This window comes from Protomyctophum bolini (genome assembly GCF_963924005.1).
Source record: "Protomyctophum bolini genome assembly, chromosome: 14".
NCBI classification, from domain to species: Eukaryota; Metazoa; Chordata; class Actinopteri; order Myctophiformes; family Myctophidae; genus Protomyctophum; species Protomyctophum bolini.
The window spans coordinates 39,733,478-39,755,091 of record NC_137875.1 but is presented as its reverse complement, the minus strand read 5'-3'; the positions used below and the strand labels follow the sequence as shown (position 1 = coordinate 39,755,091).

General features: G+C 45.0%; 1 protein-coding gene across 1 annotated transcript in view; it reads right to left on the bottom strand.

Moving 5' to 3' along the window:
- The window catches only part of LOC308328292 (attractin-like protein 1), a gene marked incomplete at both ends in the record, with an annotated part of 127,152 nt that overhangs the window by 92,649 nt on the left and 12,889 nt on the right, over positions 1–21,614 (bottom strand). The window lies entirely within an intron of this gene.

Below are 21,614 nucleotides of genomic sequence, written 5' to 3'. Positions count from 1 at the left end.
AGCTTCTTTTGCTGGTCTCATTTCCGTTAACCTGACTTTGCCAGCTGGGGGCGGTATTGGGTAACCATGTTCCCCAACACCGCAACCATCTGGGATCTCTCAGGGAGTTGTGCTAACACCGAACAGCTCCTGTACCGAACAATCAGCGTGAGCTAAGGGCGGGATATGTGCGAAACCGGATGTGAAGATATATAGACACGTCACTATGATTGGTTGTGTTTGCACGCCCACACGGTGATAAGACAGGCTGTCCCATCCAATCATCTACCAAGTATCTTGAAAAAAGAAAAAGCCCCGTCATCGAATTGCCTCCCGAGATCCCAGATCCCAATAAGCTGTGAAACAAACTTGTGTAGCAAGCTTCTTGGATCTGGCAGCGTCAGGTTACATTTCCGTATAGCCCTGGTTTGCTTATTTCTCTCGCACAAGCTGGCAACATTGCGTTAACCCTTTAACGTTTTCCTCGTTCCTGTTATATTGCTTGTCGCTATACACTATTACCAGCCTGACTTAATTCCCCCCAGGGATCAATACAGTTTTTTTTTATCTCATCTCGTCTCGTCTTATCGTACAACATGCTCCCATGCTGTGTTGGAACAAAGCGATCTGGCCGTCAGCTGTGAAACTTTAAGTTTTAAACAGCCACACTTTAACAGGATTATTTACAACGGATATAATTGATTTGCCACTCTCTTCCCCTGTAGGCCCCCGGAACACAAGACACAATCCTATCAGAGCACATATGCGCATGCACGCACGCGCATACACACGCGCGCACACACACACACACACACACACACACACACACACACACACACACACACACACACACACACACACACACACACACACACACACACACACACGCTGTAATTGTAGTTAATCCCATACTCGCATCAGCCTCGTCACATTTTTCCGTGTGAAGCTATAGAGGTGTCATTGAATGGTGGAATCTGTGCAACACATGAGCCCTCAAGCACCTTGGGAATGAAGATAAAGTATTTGGAGGACTATTGCTCAAATAAATAAATGCATTAGGAGTAAAAAAATAAATTAAAAAAAAAGTACTCTTAATGATGAAAAACCTAAAGATAAGCGAGACATGACACGATGAACAAATAGATACTTTTTGCTCACGAGAAGATATCAGCCAGCATAGGTGGCAGACCTCCACCTGGAGTTGACCACTGCATTGTAACATCATTAGTGTTCATTTGTCCATCCATAACTCTGAGAGCTATAAATGAACACTGAGGATTGTAAAAACGTATGGTTCATACATCTCTTGCCCTCATGTGTGACGTCCTCTCCTATAATGCAAAGAGGAGAGAAGAGCACCTTCTTGTATTTTTTATCCCACGATTTTGTAACCCATTTTTCACCCCTGTGTCAATCATCTAATGTGATTTTTCACCCCTGTGTCAATCATCTAATGTGATCCTGGGCTCTTTATTTATTTTTAAATTCAAAAAATGCATACAAGACCTTCCGTCTTCACAATTTCTTCTGTGTTACTTCGGACATTCACTCCTACCCCACAAGGCAAAGAGATCATTTTGAATTACCCTATTGTCGCACGTCCAAATATCAATCTTTCATCAAATTTAGAGGCCCTCATCTATGGAACTCCTTAGATGCCTCACTTAAATTGGCAAGGATAATGAGTCCTTGCCAATATTCAAAAAACATCTAAAGAAATATCTTATTTTTTCGTCTCTGTAGATTTCATGTTTTACCTTGATGTGTTATATTTTCTTTTGTGTGTTTGTTGTTGTATTGTTTATTTCTGTTTTCTGTGCAGTCTGTGTTTTTATTTTCTTTACTGCACAGCTGCCCCCCTTTGACAACTTCTAGATTTATGTACTGTTCTTAATGAACTTTTAATCTTTTAAACCAATAACCTCTTCCTTTAGGAAAGGATTCCATATAAGCCTATTCGGCTTCTTCCTTTCCTTGCATTATATATTTGTTTCTTTTATATGTTATTGTCATTTATTTGTACTATATGCTCAATAAATAAACCTAAAACCTAAAACCTACACACCCTCCACCAACCTAGTCCCCATATATGGGGGACAAGGGGAGAGCAACGGACTTGAACTCATGCTTCCTTCATGCCTGAGTGTCCAAGTTGCTCCTTTTACACCTGACAGGGGGGGGGGGGGGGTTTCCCTGGTTGGAACGTAGCGCGTGGAAGGAACACGTTATTCCAACCAGTTCCTTTCCCCTCCATCAGGCGCCCCGGCTGGTCAGGGGGAAGAGCACCTTCTGATGACACACAAAGGTGCGCTTTAAAATGACAAGCGAACTCGAGCTTCCAAGCCCAGTGCGACCGTTTGATAAATAGAACAGACATTTCCCGGGGGGGGGGGGGGGGGGGGGGGCAGAATAATGTGTCTGGAATGAGATGCAAAAAAGACAATCCGAAATTAAAATGTTTTGTAACCTCGGCTACATTGAAAAGGAGGGCTTATGCCCTCAACTGTATTTCCAAGTATAAATAAAGATGATGAAATAGTTTCATATATAGGACCCTTGGCTTTTTTAGTGCTATAAAATAAAGTTATAATATAAGTTATTTCAGATACCCGGAGATCTCAGAGGAACGTTTTCAGGATGAAAGTGCTCAGGCTCTGAATAATAACCCTATACTCTGCCCTGACATAACAAAACTATACATCATGACAAAGTATAATAATGGGCATGAAGAAACAAATAAACACGTCAATAACTAGAAAGAGGCACTCCGCGCAAAATGTACAGTATTATGTCTCTGCCAGGCCGGGTGAGCTATACCCAGGGCTGTTTAAGTCATGGGTTGAGGAAGCTGCAGTGTGGGGGATGTATGTAGACATGTACTACATAAGGTTGCATTTACGATGCACCCAGGGGGAGGGGGGGCAGTCAGACAGACAGACATTTTGTGAAGCCACTAAGGAAATCGGGACTTCCTGAAAGTTCATATACATAATGGCCTGTTGTGGCGCTGTCATTGGGCCCGAAAAACCCCATAGAAGTCCATGTATTTGGGCCCAACTTCACCTAGACTGTATTACCTTAATAAACGTGGTCATGCATACTTTCTGCTTCCAGTCACTCGTTTAAAGTCTCATTTGTCTCATGTCATAATTATTCTTTTTTTGGAAAATTATGGTCCCATTTATTTTTTTAAATGACCATAAAGTCGAGTATGTTCCGAGGGGCGTGGCTACCGTTGCAGTCTATGATCGGGAGCCACCCTCCCGTTCGAGTCAAAATAAAAACCAACGAAGAAAGAAGGGGGGGGTGGGGGGGGAGTCCCGCCTCGTTGTCTGGGCCAGCCAATGGCCAGCAGCTGGGCCCAAACGGATCTAGAAAGATGGCCGATTTACAATTCAAGGACTGACAGGCTTCATCTTACGTCCATATCAGACCCAGAGAACGATTTGTCCATATTTATTTATTTTACAGTCTATGGATGCACCATGGACAGAAGATACATCGCTTTTGGAGGTGCACTCTATATAATTATAGATCTACTTCAACATAATGTGAATGATTCCAATTTGACTAGATTCTGCGTTCACATGTGTGGCTTTTTAATGACTCCTGAGATCCTAAGATAAAAAAAGGGCTTCTTTTTGTCTGTCAGTGTGTGATTTGTTAAACCATTTTGCGCGGGAACCCCTTTTGGTGTTAGCACTATGTTATGCTTTAGCCATTTCAAAATAGCAGATCTACAAGCTCATAGCGCGCCACTCGAGCTTGTAGGTCTGCTATTTTTTTTTGAAAAATCGAAGAGCGACTGACATAGAAGACATTTTTAGAATCTGATCTCAGGTCAGAATGGAAAACTGTCAGGATGTAGAAGACATTTTTAGAATCTGATCTCAGGTCAGAATGGGTTAAACCATGTGAAAGGTCCACAAATGGACATGCTGACATACAGGATCACCAGTACAGGTATTTGACCAAGTCTCAGTCTCCTCAACATCTTCTAAGCCAGGGGGTGGGCAACGTTGACGATGGAGAGGGCCACTATAGTTCCACAGTCACTCCAGAGGGCCACTATAGTTCTACAGTCACTCCAGAGGGCCACTATAGTTCCACAGTCACTCCAGAGGGCCACTATAGTTCCACAGTCACTCCAGAGGGCCACTATAGTTCCACAGTCACTCCAGAGGGCCACTATAGTTCAACAGTCACTCCAGAGGGCCACTATAGTTCCACAGTCACTCCAGAGGGCCACTATAGTTCCACAGTCACTCCAGAGGGCCACAATAGTTCCACAGTCACTCCAGAGGGCCACTATAGTTCCACAGTCACTCCAGAGGGCCACTATAGTTCCACAGTCACTCCAGAGGGCCACTATAGTTCCACAGTCACTCCAGAGGGCCACGTTGTATATTACTGTCGTAGCAAAAAAAATAGCCAATCTACAAGCAGTGCGACACACGTTTTGAGCTTGTAGATTGGCTATTTTTTGTTTTTATGTTTAAATTGAAATCCTGAATAATTTTTGCAATATTTGAATTGAAATCCTGAATATCTTTTTATCGGAATCCTGAAAAGTAAACTTGTTTTTATTTAATTTCAAATGCATCTAGTTATAGTTATGTTAACTTCATGAACAAAATACAAATACGCTGGACATACAAAAAAAAAGACGATAACATTTTAATACTAGTAATGTAATACTAGTGTGACACCGAAAATATTGTTAAATCCTAAAGGGGTAGTAGCAAAAAGGCCTGACGTAAAAAAGAAATAAAAAATAAATTATGAAAGAATACCTTTTTATATATAATCGGGGGACCCCTCAAAATAATTTGGCGAACCCCCCCCCCCCCCCCCCCCGAGGGGTCGCGACCCACGGGTTGAGAACCCCCCCTGTGCTATAGCACCACCACAAGGTGGATTTACCGTGCATCTGCACAAAAACTTTGACGCAGATTATAACCCAGAGGTCTGCGTGGCTCTAGCTAGATTCACACGGACAGTGTGACACCATGCAGGCCTGGAGGAGATGATAACCGTATACTGTACATGAGTCTGCTATTTTTAGTAGACTCCAGTGTGCTCTGTGTTACAGTGCGTGCTTGATTCTGTCCAATTTGGTCATTTATTGAATCCAATCCTCTGTAAACCACCTGTCAGTGAATAGGCAGACTGCGATGATCAACTCTGACAACAAGGGGGTTGTATAGGTCTGATCAAAGGGGCCTGTCAAGGATGCCAGGTTGGCCAATAACAGGCATCAGTGTAATTTCCGTATATAGACCTCGGGACAAAGGCATCCTGCAGCCTCGACCGATGCATGCTTTGTTGTACGACAGCGTTCGTGCGCTGGAAATATCTACGGACTAACAGGGCATCGTGTTGTTAAAGCTTGTATAGATCAGGGTTCTGGAAAAAGCAGACGGTTTCCATTATGGATTTCAAATGTCTGGAGCAGGGTAGTGCGGAAATGGATGACATTATCGTGGGAATTTTAACGGTTACTTCCCGTGTGTTACTGTTAACCAGTCCCATAGTTTGAACACAAGGGCTATAGTGTATAGCTGATCTTAAACCACCAAAACCTGAGACATATACGGTATAGGTAGAAGCTCATTTAACCCATTCAGACCGGGCACCCATTTTGGTGTTGGTATCATGTTATGCTTTAGCTATTGAAAAATAGCAGATCTACAAGCTCATATCGCGCCACCGAGTGGCGCGATACGAGCTTGTAGGTCTGCTATTTTTGAAAAATTCGAAGAACGACTGACATTTTTAGAATCTGATCTCAGGTCAGAATGGGTTCATCAGACCAGTGTGTAGTCCAGTGGAAACCTCGTGTGAGTCTGATCTCAGGTCAGAATGGGTTAAATATACAGGGGTGGAGGATTGGAACAAAATACCAAGGGAAATTAAATTTGCCCATGGCAGCCTTTGAACATTTTTTTAAAAATATGTTGGAAAAAGACAGGCTGACATGGGCAAGTTAGTATAGTGCTGTATTTATCTATTTATTGTTTTTTTGTATATTGATCTATGATGGCCGGTTGTAAATGTCATTAGTATTGTAACGTTAGTAGGCTACACATGTTCTTCTTATCATATGCTGTAACTATTTATTTATTTATTTGGATCACAATGGAAATAAGTCCTCGGACTTTTTGTGCAATCCTGATAATCCTGCACTGCTCTCCTATGAATTGCATCATGAATATATCAAAAAAATCAAATCAAATCAAAATCTAAATGGTTCCAGATAGCTGTCAAAACGGGGTGCACACTTAGTTTAGACTAGTCATTGGTTAGATGTCACATAAGGTTGGTGAGGGGTGCGTTAAGACGACCGGATTAAGGTTGGTGAGGGGTGCGTTAAGACGACCGGATTAAGGTTGGTGAGGGGTGCGCTAAAACGACCGGATTAAGGTTGGTGAGGGGTGCGTTAAGACGACCGGATTAAGGTTGGTGAGGGGTGCGTTAAAACGACCGGATTAAGGTTGGTGAGGGGTGCGTTGAAACGACCGGATTAAGGTTGGTGAGGGGTGCGTTGAAACGACCGGATTAAGGTTGGTGAGGGGTGCGTTAAGACGACCGGATTAAGGTTGGTGAGGGGTGCGTTAAAACGACCGGATTAAGGTTGGTGAGGGGTGCGTTAAAACGACCGGATTGAGGTTGGTGAGGGGTGCGTTAAAACGACCGGATTAAGGTTGGTGAGGGGTGCGTTAAGACGACCGGATTAAGGTTGGTGAGGGGTGCGTTAAGACGACCGGATTAAGGTTGGTGAGGGGTGCGTTAAAACGACCGGATTAAGGCTGGTGAGGGGTGCGTTAAAACGACCGGATTAAGGCTGGTGAGGGGTGCGTTAAAACGACCGGATACAGTTTGGTGATGGGTGCTCTAAGGGTTGGGAGAGGGTTAAGGTTGTGCTGCCCCGTGGGAGGTTAGGGTTAGGGTGAGGGTTTGAGATAGGTTGTAGGACTAATGTATGGTGTAAACAGAATTATTTTTATCACTTAAGGTGATTCTGCTCTAAAACAAAAAATCACACCCGTGTGAACTGAGTGGTGCAACTCCCCTCCCCCTCTCCTCTCCTCTCTCTCTCATTAGCAGGCAACAGTGCAGCACTAATAATATATCTCTGTTTCTGGCACAACAGCGCCCCTACTGGTCATATACTGGTGCTCATGGCCACATAGGTGAACACGGACATTGCTGTTCCTTGGAGTGGTTGCACCATGCACTCAAAGACGTCCAATACATTGACGTTATACAATATGTCTCTCCGACCACGACTTAGACGATCTGACAGCACGCACGCCACAGAGCAGATCCCGCAGTCCCAAGATGCACTCCAGTCCTCAAAAAAATGAACAACTTCTGGTTGCACCACAACTCCAAAATGCCGTATACAGTGAAAACCCAGTTGGCATATCTCAACACAGCAAAAGAGAGCGGAAAAGCCTCTCTCTCTATGCGCTCAACATGTACATCTATATCGTGCCTTTTGACCAAAGTGCTTTAGAATCTGTTATTCACCCCCACAGGAGCCATATTGTACCACTCTGTACTGTACCTCCTGAGCCACAGCCGCCCCCCCCTGTGGGCTATAACGATTTGCTTAAATATACTTTCTATGTTATCTTTTAAATGGACCTAATGGCCAGAACGCCGGTGAGTCATTGTCTGAGATTGACTCTTCTGACTAGAGAGAGAGAGAGAGAGTGTGTGTGTGTGTGTGTGTGTGTGTGTGTGTGTGTGTGTGCGTGCGCGGACCTACGGTAAGTGGTTTATGGGCATTTGGGCAGGAGGTAAAAGGCCCCGACAGTGAAAAGCGTGGAGAAAAGCTGATTTTGGTCCACGGGGACATGGCAGCACTAAAGGGGGGCGTATGAGAGGAAAGAGCCGGCTGGCTGGCTTTGCAGTCACTCGTGCACACGCGCACATGCACACACATGGGGAAGACATGCCCCCCTCCCCTCCCCACCCCCCCCTAACACACACACACACACGCGCCAAGCACGGCGGCCAGTCTCCCAGCCACAGTGCGGCTGGACCCAGCCCCATCCCGTCATTTGAATTTACAACAACTGCAGTCGCTGAAGCTATAACAACCACATCGATAAACTGTTTACACCATATACCCACTCCCCCCGCATGCACGCACGCACGCAGGCATTTGTTAAAGTTAAATTGAACACTGATGACTCTACTGTAAAAGTTAAACCGTATGAAGCGCTACAGTTAGAATTCGGTACACGTGTACACCGGGCTGAACAAAGTGTGTAAAAATTGGCGATCAGTCATTCACAGGCAGTGTCACACCACCAAGGGCAATGGTATAGGTACACTACAGCTATGACCTTTAAACACAGTCAGAGGGCTGTATTTTGCGTGTCTTATAAGTACCAGATCTTATTACCTAACTTGAGTAAACTAAAGACCTGGAGGCGTGGTCAATGCCATTTGGCTATTCTCAGTGGCCAAAGAGCATTGACCACGCCTCCAGGTCTTTAGTTTACTCAAGTTAGGTAATAAGACCTGGTACTTAAGACACGCAAAATACAGCCCTTTAAAGCCTCTTATAGCTTACGATGTGTCATATCATTGAATGGTATAATCTGTGCTCAGGAATGAAGATAAAAGATCAATTCATGTGTTGAAATGCAATTAGGGTTAGGGATTCGGAACCGGGTCCATTTCAGACCCGGTTCCGACATTGCGGATCCGGATCCGGATTCCATCGGTTTTTTTTATTAGCTTTTTTTATTCGTTTTTTTATTAGCTCGTAGGTCTGCTATTATTTTTTTTTAATTGAGAAAATGTGGCACAATTCTTTGAATATATATATTTCACAGCGGACATTTTTGATTAAAATATTGGCTTCTATGGGGGTGGGGTCCCTGGAACTACATATTTTGAGATGGGGGTCCGTGGCCCAATAGAGATACTTCTGGGGGTCCTTGACATGAAAAAGGTTGAGCACCACTGAAATAGAAAGTAGAAACATGGGTTTTTCAGAAACCTTTTAGGATTTAGAAGCCTTTTTTTATCGACCTGACAGTCCAAAATGGGTTCAACAGCTATTCTGATAGCACATTGCTATGGGGTTGTCTGCTCAGTAGCCTAGAGTATCTGGAGTCTCCCTGTCTCTCCAGTTCTTTACTAAATATATTTTCAGTTCGTGATACCACATTTATCAGAGAGAACTCCTACTTGCTTGTTGCACACAAGTAGGCCATAAATGGCCTATAGTGCGCGAGCAGAGCGCGCAAGTACTGGTGACGTATATGTCGATCAGTGTCGGGTGGATTAAAGGAAATGCCTCTATGTATATGTACTGTATATGTCATTTGTAAGTTGATTAGCGGTATACTGTGGTTACTTTGCGTATGCATGCGTATGTATCGAAGCAGCATATGACGCCAGGGTATAACTGGTCGCATAACCGACGTAATACAGATGTGGATTAAAGGACCCAATGCCAGGGTGTGATTGGTTTTCGATGGTGACGCAATGACGATTATGTTTTAGTGTCGGGAGGATTAGAGGCAATGTATACATGTATGTAACCTGACACCACTGACATATCAGGCACAAGTAGAGGTGGTTCTAAGCCCATGCCTGTCACCCAGCTTCCACCACACTTCCTGTGTTCTGTTGCTTTCTGTTTGGAATTAGTCAGGACAAGTCTTGACGAGTTTGGTGCTCACCCGCCCCTCCCCCTCTCCCTCTCCCCCTCCACCCCTCTCTCTCTCTCTCAATTCAATTCAATTCAATTCAAAGGGCTTTATTGGCCTCTCTCTCTCTCTCTCCCCCTCCCCCTCTCTCTGCATATTGTTTGGTGGACACTGGCTGGACAGGGACCTATAAAGTTGCCTCCTCTCTGTTTAAGGTCCACACTTTCTACCAAGACTCTTCTCTGGCTGACGTCTCTTCAACACTTTGAAACAGGTAACTATATGCTTTTATGTTATTGTTATTATGACATGTAATGATGGATATAGAGAATATACAGTAGAGCTGTCATTAAGACCTGGTTCTTCAAAAAGCTTTCTAAATCATTCTACATAATTACTTTTAAACTAAAGTGACAGTAAACATTCTCATACTGCTGACAGAGAGGAAAACACTGTGTCCAGCGTTCTTACTGAGATCTCCCCTTTTTACAGGGTACTACATTTGCTTCTCGCAAGAACCACACGCACGCACAATGGTGTAAATTTGCAAAATATATATTTTTTTACCAAATATTGTACTGTACTTTTACTCCACTACGAAAAGTTACTACAAAAGTTAAAATCAAAGTTACCACTTTGATTGTTAATATACCCGCTTCACTTCCATGGGTAAGACCCAGCTAACATTTCCCCGCTATAGCTACCGCCTCCCGCTGTCTATTTCACAGCGTAGCACGCCCGGGCTGGCTTGGACTCCCCCCCCCCCCGCTGTCCTCGCGTCAAACGATCTCGCCTCAGTTAGATTTGCATTCCTCTGTGCAACAGTGTGCATTTACAGCCCTCGTGACGCTGTCCTGAGGCTTGCCCGCCCCTCTCCCTCTCCCCCTCCCCCTCCCCCCCTCTCTCTCTCTCTCTCCCCCTCCCCCTCTCTCTATCTCTCTCTCTCCCCCTCCCCCTCTCTCTCTCTCTCTCTCTCTCAGACAAGGATGTGCATCTTATCTATAAATAAATCAATAATAATAATATTATATTTTGTAGGATTATTATTATGATTTATTTATTTATTTTAACTATTATTGAGTATAATTAAGTGGATTCTTCTTCTACTTCTTCTTGCAGCTATATTTATTTTTATTAATGAAAATAGCGCGCTACGAGTGGCGCGCTACGAGCTTGTAGGTCTGCTATTTTTGAAAAATCGAAGAACGACTGACATTTTTTTAGAATCTGATCTCAGGTCAGAATGGGTTATAATCAGACCAGTGTGTGTCCAGTGGAAACCTCGTCATGTCACGTCAATCATCATCATGAATCAACTTTTTATTATTATTGTTTGATGTGCATTACACCTTTTTCATAATTATAGCCTACACATTTGAATTAGCGGTCTATAATAAGATGAAAAGGCAAGGGCTAAATAGATGTCATGCCCTTCTGTTCTTCTTGAATTACCCCCCCCCCCCCTTTAAAATGTGTAGCACACAGGCACTATGGCACATTATGAGTCCATTCGTATACATTTAGCCGGGCTAGCTATATATAATTATTGACCATTCATTTTGACCATTGTAATTTTGTAAATTAATATATTGATCAAAATGTCCATCACAGGCTGGCATGGTGGTGACCCCTGGTCTGTTCATATAACCTGCGTGTGGAGAGAGGGAAAGTAAAGGCCACCTTTCCCGCGTGAAAATGCACGAAAATACGCATTTTGCGTTCATTACCTCCCACTGTAAATACCTTCCCGCGGCCCAGTGTAGATCTGCTATTGTCAGCACCAACCAGGTGTAAAATCAGGCATTATACGACACCACTCACAGCTCACGTTATGACACACAAATGGGAAACAAACACATTTGCATAATTTTAACAGTACAAATCTCCTTGTTCCAAAACAAAGCATGTACCTTGTATTAATTGCTTTTTTACGTTTAGGTTTCAGGACGATGGAGAATATGACCACACCTGCTGTCTATCACGTTGCTGGGGCTACAGATGAAGAACATGACAGGGATAGATACATCAAATCCGTCGACATCATGTCCGTTGTCAGCTGCAGCCTGGTGTGTGTGCTCGGCGTGTTGGGGAACGGTATGGTCCTCTGGGTCTTAAGGATGAAGGGAAGACATCCAAACACCATTTGGATCAAATACCTGGCTTGGGCCGACTTCTTGATTACAGTCTACCTGCAGCCCCTGAACATCACACAGATAGCTCTGGGCTACTGGTGGCCTTTTGGCTGGTTCATGTGCAAAATGGACAGTGTTGTTTTCTATTTTAACATGTATGTCAGTATCTACATTGTGGTGCTGATCAGCGTGGACAGATGTTTGTTTGAGGTTTTTCCAGTGTGGACCCGGAAGCACCGCACCATCAGAAAAGCACACGTCGCCATGCTGGTTGTCCATGCGATGGCTTTTGCTCTCAGCATCCCTCACGTAATCTATAGGGCGTTGGAGTCCTGGGACTGCTGGGACTTTCCTGACCCCCCCCTGGTCATCACTGACCTCCTCGTGGGATTCGTGGTACCTTTCTTCGTCATCGTCTCTTGCTATTTTGTCGTCTGTTTTTGTCGGACCAGGGGTGAAGTCGGATCACGTCAACTCCAGAGAGACGCTATTATCGCCGCGTTTTTCCTGTGCTGGGCCCCCTTTCACGTCGTACGACTGATTCATGCCGTGACAAAGTTGACAGAGCCAAGTAAGACACTGGAAAATTTGCTGGAGTTCAGGGAAATATACCTCGGCCTGGCGCTTCTCAGAAGCTGCCTGAACCCGCTGCTGTACGCGATCAGTAGTAGTAGGGGTCTGTTTATCAAGCACATGTTCAGCAGGTCCGCCCTGAAGCATCTGGAGGAAGCCTTCGCTGACGAGGTAGAGCCCCTCCCTCCTGTATCTGCAGCAGTGACGCCTGCAGCATCTCCTGTGGCTCCGCCTGCAGCACCCCTGGCGTCGCCTGCAGCATCACGTCCAGCCTCCGGGCCGCCCTCCTGACGGCGCCTCCGCTGCCCCGTCGTGGCCTCCAGGCCGCCCTCCGGATGACGTCACAGCCTCGTCTCGGCCGGCCCCCAGACGACAGCTCTGCTGCTTTGTCCCAGTGTCCAGGCCGTCCCCCAGACGGCACCTACTCAACTTGGGTCCGTCATTCAGGCCGCCCTCCTGAATTCCTGTGCCCAGCCTTGGTTTCCCTCCTCCGGACCCCCTCCACCCACCCTGCTCGTTCCTCGTCGAGGTCGTGGGACGTCTGGTATCCGTCCCTTGAGAGGGGGGGGGGGGGGGGGGTACTGTTATGGTCTGTCACTACACGGACCATGTCTCCTCCCTGGCCACTCCCTCATACTGCACACCTGTCCCCAACTCTCATCAGCCCTGCAGTGCTTCCCGTTACACACCCGTGAACCCTTTGCCATTATCCTGCTGCCTATAAATGCTGGACTCATTGCGCACACAAACTGTCGGTATACATAAATTCATGTTCCGGTGCTCTTGGTGTTCCTGTGTTCGTCTGTACCCCGGAAATCCTCATACTGTAAGGTTTTGCATTTTCTGGACTTCCTATGTTTTTTTTGGCCTGGTGCTTTGTTTTTTAGTTTTGGGTTTAGTTTTGTACTTTTGAATTGTTAAAATAAAACAGTTTTTGAAACTACCTCGCTTGCAGCTCTGCACTTTGGGTTCAGTCACTCTGCCACCGCATAACAAGTCCCAGCATATGACGTCAGGGTATGACTGGTATAACTAGCTCTCAATGATGACGTAACAAAGATGTGGATTAAAGGACCCAATGCCAGGGTGTAATTGGTTTTCGATGGTGACGTAATGACAATATGTTTTAGTGTCGGGAGGATTAAAGGTAATGCCCCCATGTATACATGTATGTAATCTGGCCCCACTGCCGTATCAGGCACAAGTAGTCATTACGTCATGGACGAAAACTATTACTTGCGCGCTCTGCTTGCGCGAGTAACAAGTGACTTTGGAAGTAACGATACACAGAAATGAGTAGACAGAATTGGAAGCTGATGCATGGCCGGACTCTCCTGATTGGCTGAAATTGACAGACCACCAGTTTTTTCTTTCTGAGGTGGACCGTGGAGATATATGTGGAGATCCCCGATACTGAAGAAACACTCTGCAATGACCACCGGACCACATTAGTGTCACGATATTAGTGCTGTAACCTTTTCACACACTAAGATAATTGTTATATTTTAACCAAAAAAATATACAAAATATCACCAAAAAAAAGTCACCCTGCCTTTAAATGGACATGCGCGCACGCAGAGTGAACCCTGTTTCTTAGAGTCTAGACTAGAGAGATTGAGAGAATGCAATTGTTTGAGAGAATAGAGATTAGCACACCATTCTGTCTGGGTGACAGTGTTGTCCGGTCTTATCCCTCTAACACCCGCATTCATTTCTACTTGCAAAAAATAGATTTCAACCTTACTACTACTTTGTACTACTAGGACTAAGACTAAAAAATATGTTAAAAAAAAATCTTTCACAATAATGACAACTAGAACTGCACTCTGCCGAGTGCATACTTGCTTGTTGCACACTAGTAGGCCATAAATGGCCTACTAGTGCGCAAGCAGAGCGCGCAAGTACTTTCGACCGCTGGAAAGTATCACATCTCAGTATCCCTGTGAAGGAACGTTTGAAATGTATAATCATTACGTGTAACTATTTGCTACCTAACTACTTTTTTACAGAAAAATGAATCATTGATATGTGATGGAAAAAAAAGGTATATAAACTGAATTAAAATATATTATACAGTATAATTATTTTATTACTTATTGTAAATTGTCAATTGTCATCTGTATAATCTGGTCCCAGCAGATACCACATTACGTCATCTTTGAGAGCTGGGACCAGAGTACACAGTGTGTATATGTATGACTAGCTCTCAGTGATGACGTAAGAGATATGGTCATCTGTGTAGTCTGGTCCCAGCAGACCAGGCACAGATTTACAAATTACAAATCACATTACAACTACATACAGAGTATGTAGTTGTAATTTGATTAGCAGTATACTGTGGTTACTTGGTTCCAAAAAGTGAAGCCAAGTTTTTTTCAACCGTAGGTTTGTGCTTGGTTTGCTGGGACCAGTTACAACATTACGTCATCCTTGAGAGAGTACATGGTGTGTATATGACGTAATGTTGTAACTTGTAACTTGTAACTTGTAACATTACGTCATATACACACCATGTACTCTCTCAAGGATGACGTAATGTTGTAACTGGTCCCAGCAAACCAGGCACAGACTTACGGTTGAAGAAAACTTGGCTTCACTTCGAAGAGACCAAGCGAAACGATTACTTGCGCGCTCTGCTTGCGCAAGTAATTATTGTACCTACTTTTATTAGGGTAAAGGTCAAAAGTCTTAGGTAAAAAAAAATTCAAAATTGCACAGAGTCCAAACATTTTTTATTTGTGTGAATTTCAGACTCTGTGGGGGGGGGTGTTTATATATGCAAATATCATGACCAATGGCATTGAAATGGAATTGCAATGAACATCACTGATGACGTTTAGGTGAAAAAAGAACAGAAAAAAATAATAATCATTTAGTAATTAATTAAAATAAAATTGTTGCTAAGAAGCAACGCTGGGTCTTCGAGGGTTAAACGAACGCAATTACCACTAGAGAGAGGTTACCGAGAGAGAGAGAGAGAGAGAGAGAGAGAGAGAGAGAGAGAGAGAGAGAGAGGGGAAAGGTGGAGAGGAGGACCAATAACAGGAACATAAAGGGGACTCAAAGGACCACAGTTCCACAGCTGGGTCATTAATGGAGGCCTATATGGCAGCCCCTGGGGGACACACCTTATACGAGCCTGTGACAGAACTGGGCCGTCCTCGGAGCCGAGGCCCCCCGCTTGTTAAAAGCTGAAAGTGAGTTTGGCTAATCAATAGTTTACGGCACAATGACAATACACAGACACCAAGAGAAAAATAAGAGAAGAGAGAGAGAGAGAGAGAGAGAGAGAGAGAGAGAGAGAGTTGAAATGGAAATAGTAGGCCTATATCATTTCAAAGCGGTTAAAGATAATACGTAAGCCATGGTGTACATTATCAACAATCACACCGTCGACTTGATTGCTGTTGTGCTGCCATTTGAGCCAGACCCTAAACCCAGCTGAGTAAAATTATGATAAGGTAAAGCAAAGCAGTGTGTTTTAATCATTATACAGTACAGTACGTGCAGAGGTCGGCCTGTGGCACGCACGCACGCACGCACAGCCTCACACACGCACACTCACACACACACACACACACACACACGCGCTTCAATCCAAACATGCACACCACATTTCCATGAGCCCTATAATGACCTCAGAGTGAACGGCTCGCTAGCCACGGACTCCGCCCCCCCCCCCCCCCCCCCCCCCCCCCCCGCGCTATGCCAACGACTGCTCTGCCATATGTTCACACCTGTTGTGTGAGAGGGGAGCACTCACAGGTGCATCTCCGTCCTCGCAAACAGGTGTGTGTGTGTGTGTAAGATTCTCTCCCCGTCATTCTAATAATCAGTGTAGCGAACTGTGATCATCAAACAACAACAGTCAATCGACTGTCACTTTTTTTTTATCTGCATTTTAATTCTCAACGTCTCTAAAAAAACGGCCATAATAATTTACACGACACACGACAGTATATAGCCAAACGTTGACATTTTGTTCTGCATTAAACTTTTTTTTTTTTTTTAGAATCTGATCTCAGGTCAGAATGGGTTTTTAATCAGACCAGTGTGTGTGTGTGTCCAGCCGCGGAAACCTCGCGTGAATCTGATCTCAGGTCAGAATGGGTTAAACACAGAGTGAAAGTGCGCGGCTCTTAACGGTTGTGTTTTCGCATGCATGAACCCAGTGCACCACATACAGTAGGCTATATACAGTACAGGGCAGATTTGGTGTGTGTCGACATTATACCTGCATGCCGAACGCTCGGACAAGCTACTGCGTCCCCCGGCCGGCGCTAATCAGTCCCGATTGCGTGTGCTTATTATTATATCCGATGACTTCCTGTCTTGATAAAATGGGCAGCACTCAATGCCTGCCCCCCCCCCCCCCCCCCACACACACCCCCACCCCCCCTCCTTCCATCCTATGGAACCTAATACCACGATGAGACAAGTCGGATACATCCGAAACCCTCCTCTCTCTGTGTGTGTGTGTGTGTGCGTGTGTGCGTGCGTGTGTGTGTGTGTGTGTGTGTGTGCGTGTGTGTGTGTGTGTGCGTGACTGTGTGCGTGTGTGTGTGTGTGTGTGTGTGTGCGCGTGTGTCAGATAACCTCCTGTTAATGTGGCCGTTTCGACTTCCCTCTTAATCCGATAAAAGACACTTTGTCACTGCACGGTCAGAGAGGGTATGCACGTGCAAGAGAGATATAGGGAATGAGAGCGTGTGTGCGTGCGTGCGTGCGCGCGCGCGTGTGTGCGTGTGTGTGTGTGTGTGTGTGTGTGTGTGTGTGTCTCAGCCAGGCGATCATGGCAAGGCATTCCATTTAGCGTCGGGAAGGCGCGGAAGGTATAACTAAATGACTTTGTTTTCAGCATGGACAATCTAATCACGCCAGCCAATCACGTTATATATATATATCAAGCAAAGCGGGGCCGCCCACCTCGGAGCGAGACCTTTTAACCCATTCTGAACGGGAAGCCATGCATAAATGTCATGCTTTAGCTATTGAAAAAAAATAGCATATCTACAAGCTCATAGCGCGCCAACCGACCGAGTGGCGCGCTATACGAGCTTGTAGGTCTGCTATTTTTTTGAAAAACCGACTGACTTTTTTTTAATTTTTTTATCTGATCTCAGGTCAGAATGGGGTCAATCAGACCAGTGTGTGCCCAGCGGAAACCTCGCGTGAATCTGATCTCGGGTCAGGATGGGTTAATCAGCCGGCCTGTGGGTTGTTGTAAATGGCATTAACGGACGGATCGCATATAGACTGATACTGTACATGAACGTATAATATACTGGACATGCCGGCGTGACGTCAGTTCACGAATCGGCAAATATGCCCATATTTGGACTGCATCTAATTGACTTGGACGTGTCTGAGGTCAGCGCACATCACAGCCTCGGTCGGTCGGCAAGAGGGGGGTATATATAGGGAGAGAGGGAGCGAGCGATAGAGAGGACTATAGGATGGAGAGTGGGAGCTTAAGGGGGGGAGAGAGGCCACATACTAATTCCTACACGGTTGTGTTTATAACCACAAAAATAGCAGATCTACAAGCTCATAGCGCCCCACCGAGTGCGCGCTATGAGCTTGTAGGTCTGCTATTTTTGAAAGATCGAAGAACGACTGACATTTTTAGAACCTGATCTCAGGTCAGAATGGGTTAATCAGACCAGTGAGTGTCCAGTGGAAACCTCGTATGAAACTGATCTCAGGTCAGAATGGGTTAATTGATCATCTCCCTTGTCAGAACAGGATCATCTAAGATAGAAGTCATACTTTTGTGTCCAGAGTGCTGGGCCCATTCTGGGCAGGAATGTTGGTGTTTTCCGACACCATTTTGGGTGTTCCAATAAGCCTTCCGGACGCCGGGAACCCCTCTTTGGAGTTCTGTGTGCACAGTATTCAAAAAAATGTAAAATGTGTCATGCTGCTATATAAATATTTGAAGTTTTTCAGAAAACAGGATTTAGAAGCGTTTTTTTTTTTTTTTAAATCGGCCTCAGTCCAATATGGGTTAAAGCCTGCCTCGCTTTCCTATAAGACAATGGATAGTGGCAGTGAGGAGAAAAGGAAACACACTCAACGATTATATGAAATACAATTCCGTGCTGGTTAAATCAAACTGTAAAACCACATGACCACCTATAACTGTACTTGGTTGACTGGACTTTCCCTGCATGGCGTCTATAATTGGTTCACTCGTTTTCTTTTTTTAGTAGCTCACAACACGTCACAAGTTCGTCACGAGGTGTGACTTTGTAGATTATGTTAGGGCAGTGGTTCCCAAACTGTGGTATTAATATTAACACATTATGCCAATATATATGGGCGAGCAGAATATGTGGATAAAAAAAAGGAAATATATGTCTCTATATATAGCTTATGCAATTTACATGTGAACCGCTGTGTTTCGTCACCGCTGAACCACCTTATCCCTAAACTTCTTCGCCTTTTCTTACTATTTTGCAAACACATTTTCGAATAGTTAAAATGGGCCTCAAGCTCACAACGTGTCAATGTAGATTGGCTAGTTGAACTATTCAATTTCCTCTCTCTCTCTCTCTCTCTCTCTCTCTCTCTCTCTCTAGCAGGCAACAGTGCAGCACTGTCTCTCTCTCTCTCTCTCTCTGTTTCTGCATGGCACAACAGCGCCCCTACTGGTACTCATACATGGGTGAACACATACATACTTGGTGAACACATATACAGGTGTACACGGACATTGCTGGTCTTATAGGAGCGGTTGCACAGCACTCAAAAAAGGGGCAAAGAACTTTAGGAATAAGGGATTTAATAGCGGTGACGAAAATGGAGCCCCCCCCCCCCCCCCCCCCCCCCCGCATGAGGGAGTCTTCAAAATGAGCGAAGCGACGGAATCTCTCCGAAAACTGGGGATTGAAAATCCAATAATATTATTTTCCACACAAACGAGAGCAGAGAGAGAGAGAGAGAGAGAGAGAGAGAGAGAGAGAGCACTGGGAGAGAGAGAAAGGGCTGCCGTCGAGGTGACTAAAAAGGAGCAGAGAGGTGCGAGGTCAGGGTGACACAACCAATCAAAATCTGTTCCGCCAGGATGAGCCGTTATATGGGCTTCCAACTCTGCCCCTCCAGCCGGCCCGCAGCGCTCCGACTGATGTCATAATATACTCCCACCAGGGGAACACTCACCTTCACTGCGTGAGCGCGCGCGCAAGATGGCCGAGAAGGGCCTTTCATGTGAGTGTGTTGAGTACAGCCAAGCAATTAATTCTCGTACTAGTTGCCGTGCCCCCCCCCCCGCAGAGAGAGAAGAAAATGAATCCTCAAAGCGATAAATAATATAGATAATAATAATAATAACAATAATAATACTAAATATAGTCCAGTGTTGGTCGATGCGTTTGTAGCTTGAGCTATTTTCCAGAGCTTGTATATATAGGTCTGCTATGTTTGAAAAATCGTGAAAATGTGGGACATTTTTAACTAAAATATTGGTTTCTTAGGGGAGTCCCCTGGCAGTACATATTTTGAGATGGGGGGGTCCGTTCCGTGGCCCAATAAGAGATAATTCTGGGGGTCCTTGACGTGAAAAGGGTTGAGCACCCACTGACACAGAAACACAAGGTTCTTCAGAAAAATGATAGGACTTTGAAGCCATTTTTTTTTTTTTTTTAATCGACCTCAGTCCAAAACGGGTTTAAAGGGGGTGTCAGTGATTTCAGTCAAAAACCCGTAGGTTTCGTTGTTGCCTTGGGACACAAGCTTTCATCCAATCAGGATAGAGAAAAAAAACGAAACCTATAAGGTTTTTTGACCCCCAGGGGTTAACTGGGGACAGGGAGGAACTCCTTATATGGTCAGCACACTCTATAGTAGAGAGGATTATCACAGCAAAACAAAAAAGTAAGTGATATTTGAATTAAGTGAAATCACTGACTCTACCTTTAAATCGTCTCATATAAGAATTGTGGTCCAAAAATAAACAAACTGTCTCTGCGATATCGTTGGGGAGGTGTGTCTCTCGGTCGCGGTCAGAAGGAACGCAGACCCACCACCTACTGTGTGGAAATGTTAAATAAATAACTACGGTAAAAGTGGAGATATTGTTTTCGCCCCCCTGGTTCACCGAGCAGGCCTGCATGGTGGCGGAGATCTGCTCTCTGAGGAGTACAGTTGTCTTCTTCTTACGTATACTTCATTTGTCTTAACCCATTCTGACCTGAGATCAGATTCATACGAGGTTTCCACTGGACACACACTGGTCTGATGAACCCATTCTGACCCGAGATCAGATTCTAAAAATGTCAGTCGCTCTTCGATTTTTCAAAAATAGCAGACCTACAAGCTCGTAGCGCGCCACTCGGTGGCGCGCTATGAGCTTGTAGATCTGCTATTTTTCAATAGCTAAAGCATAACATGATGCTAACACCAAAATGGGTTCCCGGTCAGAATGGGTTAATACACAGAACAGTTATACGGTTCTGAGAAGATGATGATTTCACGGTCAGATTGTCAAATTCTCAGGTCAGTGAGACGTTCCATTTGTACTCTGCTCTCTCGTCTGTCATCTTCCCAAATCCCCCCCCCCCCACCGCCCAAATAATTAAATTCCGTTATAGGAATACAAATCTCCAAAAAATGTCCTTGATCCGTTTTAGCTGGTGAGTTATAAACCCGTTATACATCTGGCTATATAGCATGTAATTCTCACAAAAACATGCCGTAATCCTGGTCTCTAAAACTATACCTCCCCCTGGCCAGCCGGGGCGCCTGATGGAGGGGAAAAGGAACTGGTCGGAATAACGTGTCCCTTCCACGCGCTATACGTCCGGCCGGGGGAAATTCCCCTCTGTCAGGTGAAAAGAAGCAGCTTGGACTCCTCATGCATAGAAGGAGGCATGAGGTCAGTCCGCTGCCCCCCCCCCCCCCCAGGTTGGCAGAGGAAGTGTATAGCGCCCAGGATTACATTAGATAATTGGCACTGGTTAAAAAAAGAAAACTGGGTTACAAAATCGTGGGATAAAAAAAAAAAAAAAAAAAAAAAAAGCATGTAATTCTGCTAAGAAATGAGCGATGATGACTTTGAGCCTTCTCTTTTTTCTCCCGTTCCTTGTGCCGATGAGCGCATGAGTCATCGCTGTTCATATGAGCGCTCCTGTGATGTGCGCACACGCCCCGTGTGTTTGTTGAAGCCTGTGTCGTGTGTGTGTGTGTGTGTGTGTGTGTGTGTGTGTGTGTGTGTGTGTGCGCGCGCTCGCTCACGTGCGTGCACACGCTCGCGTAT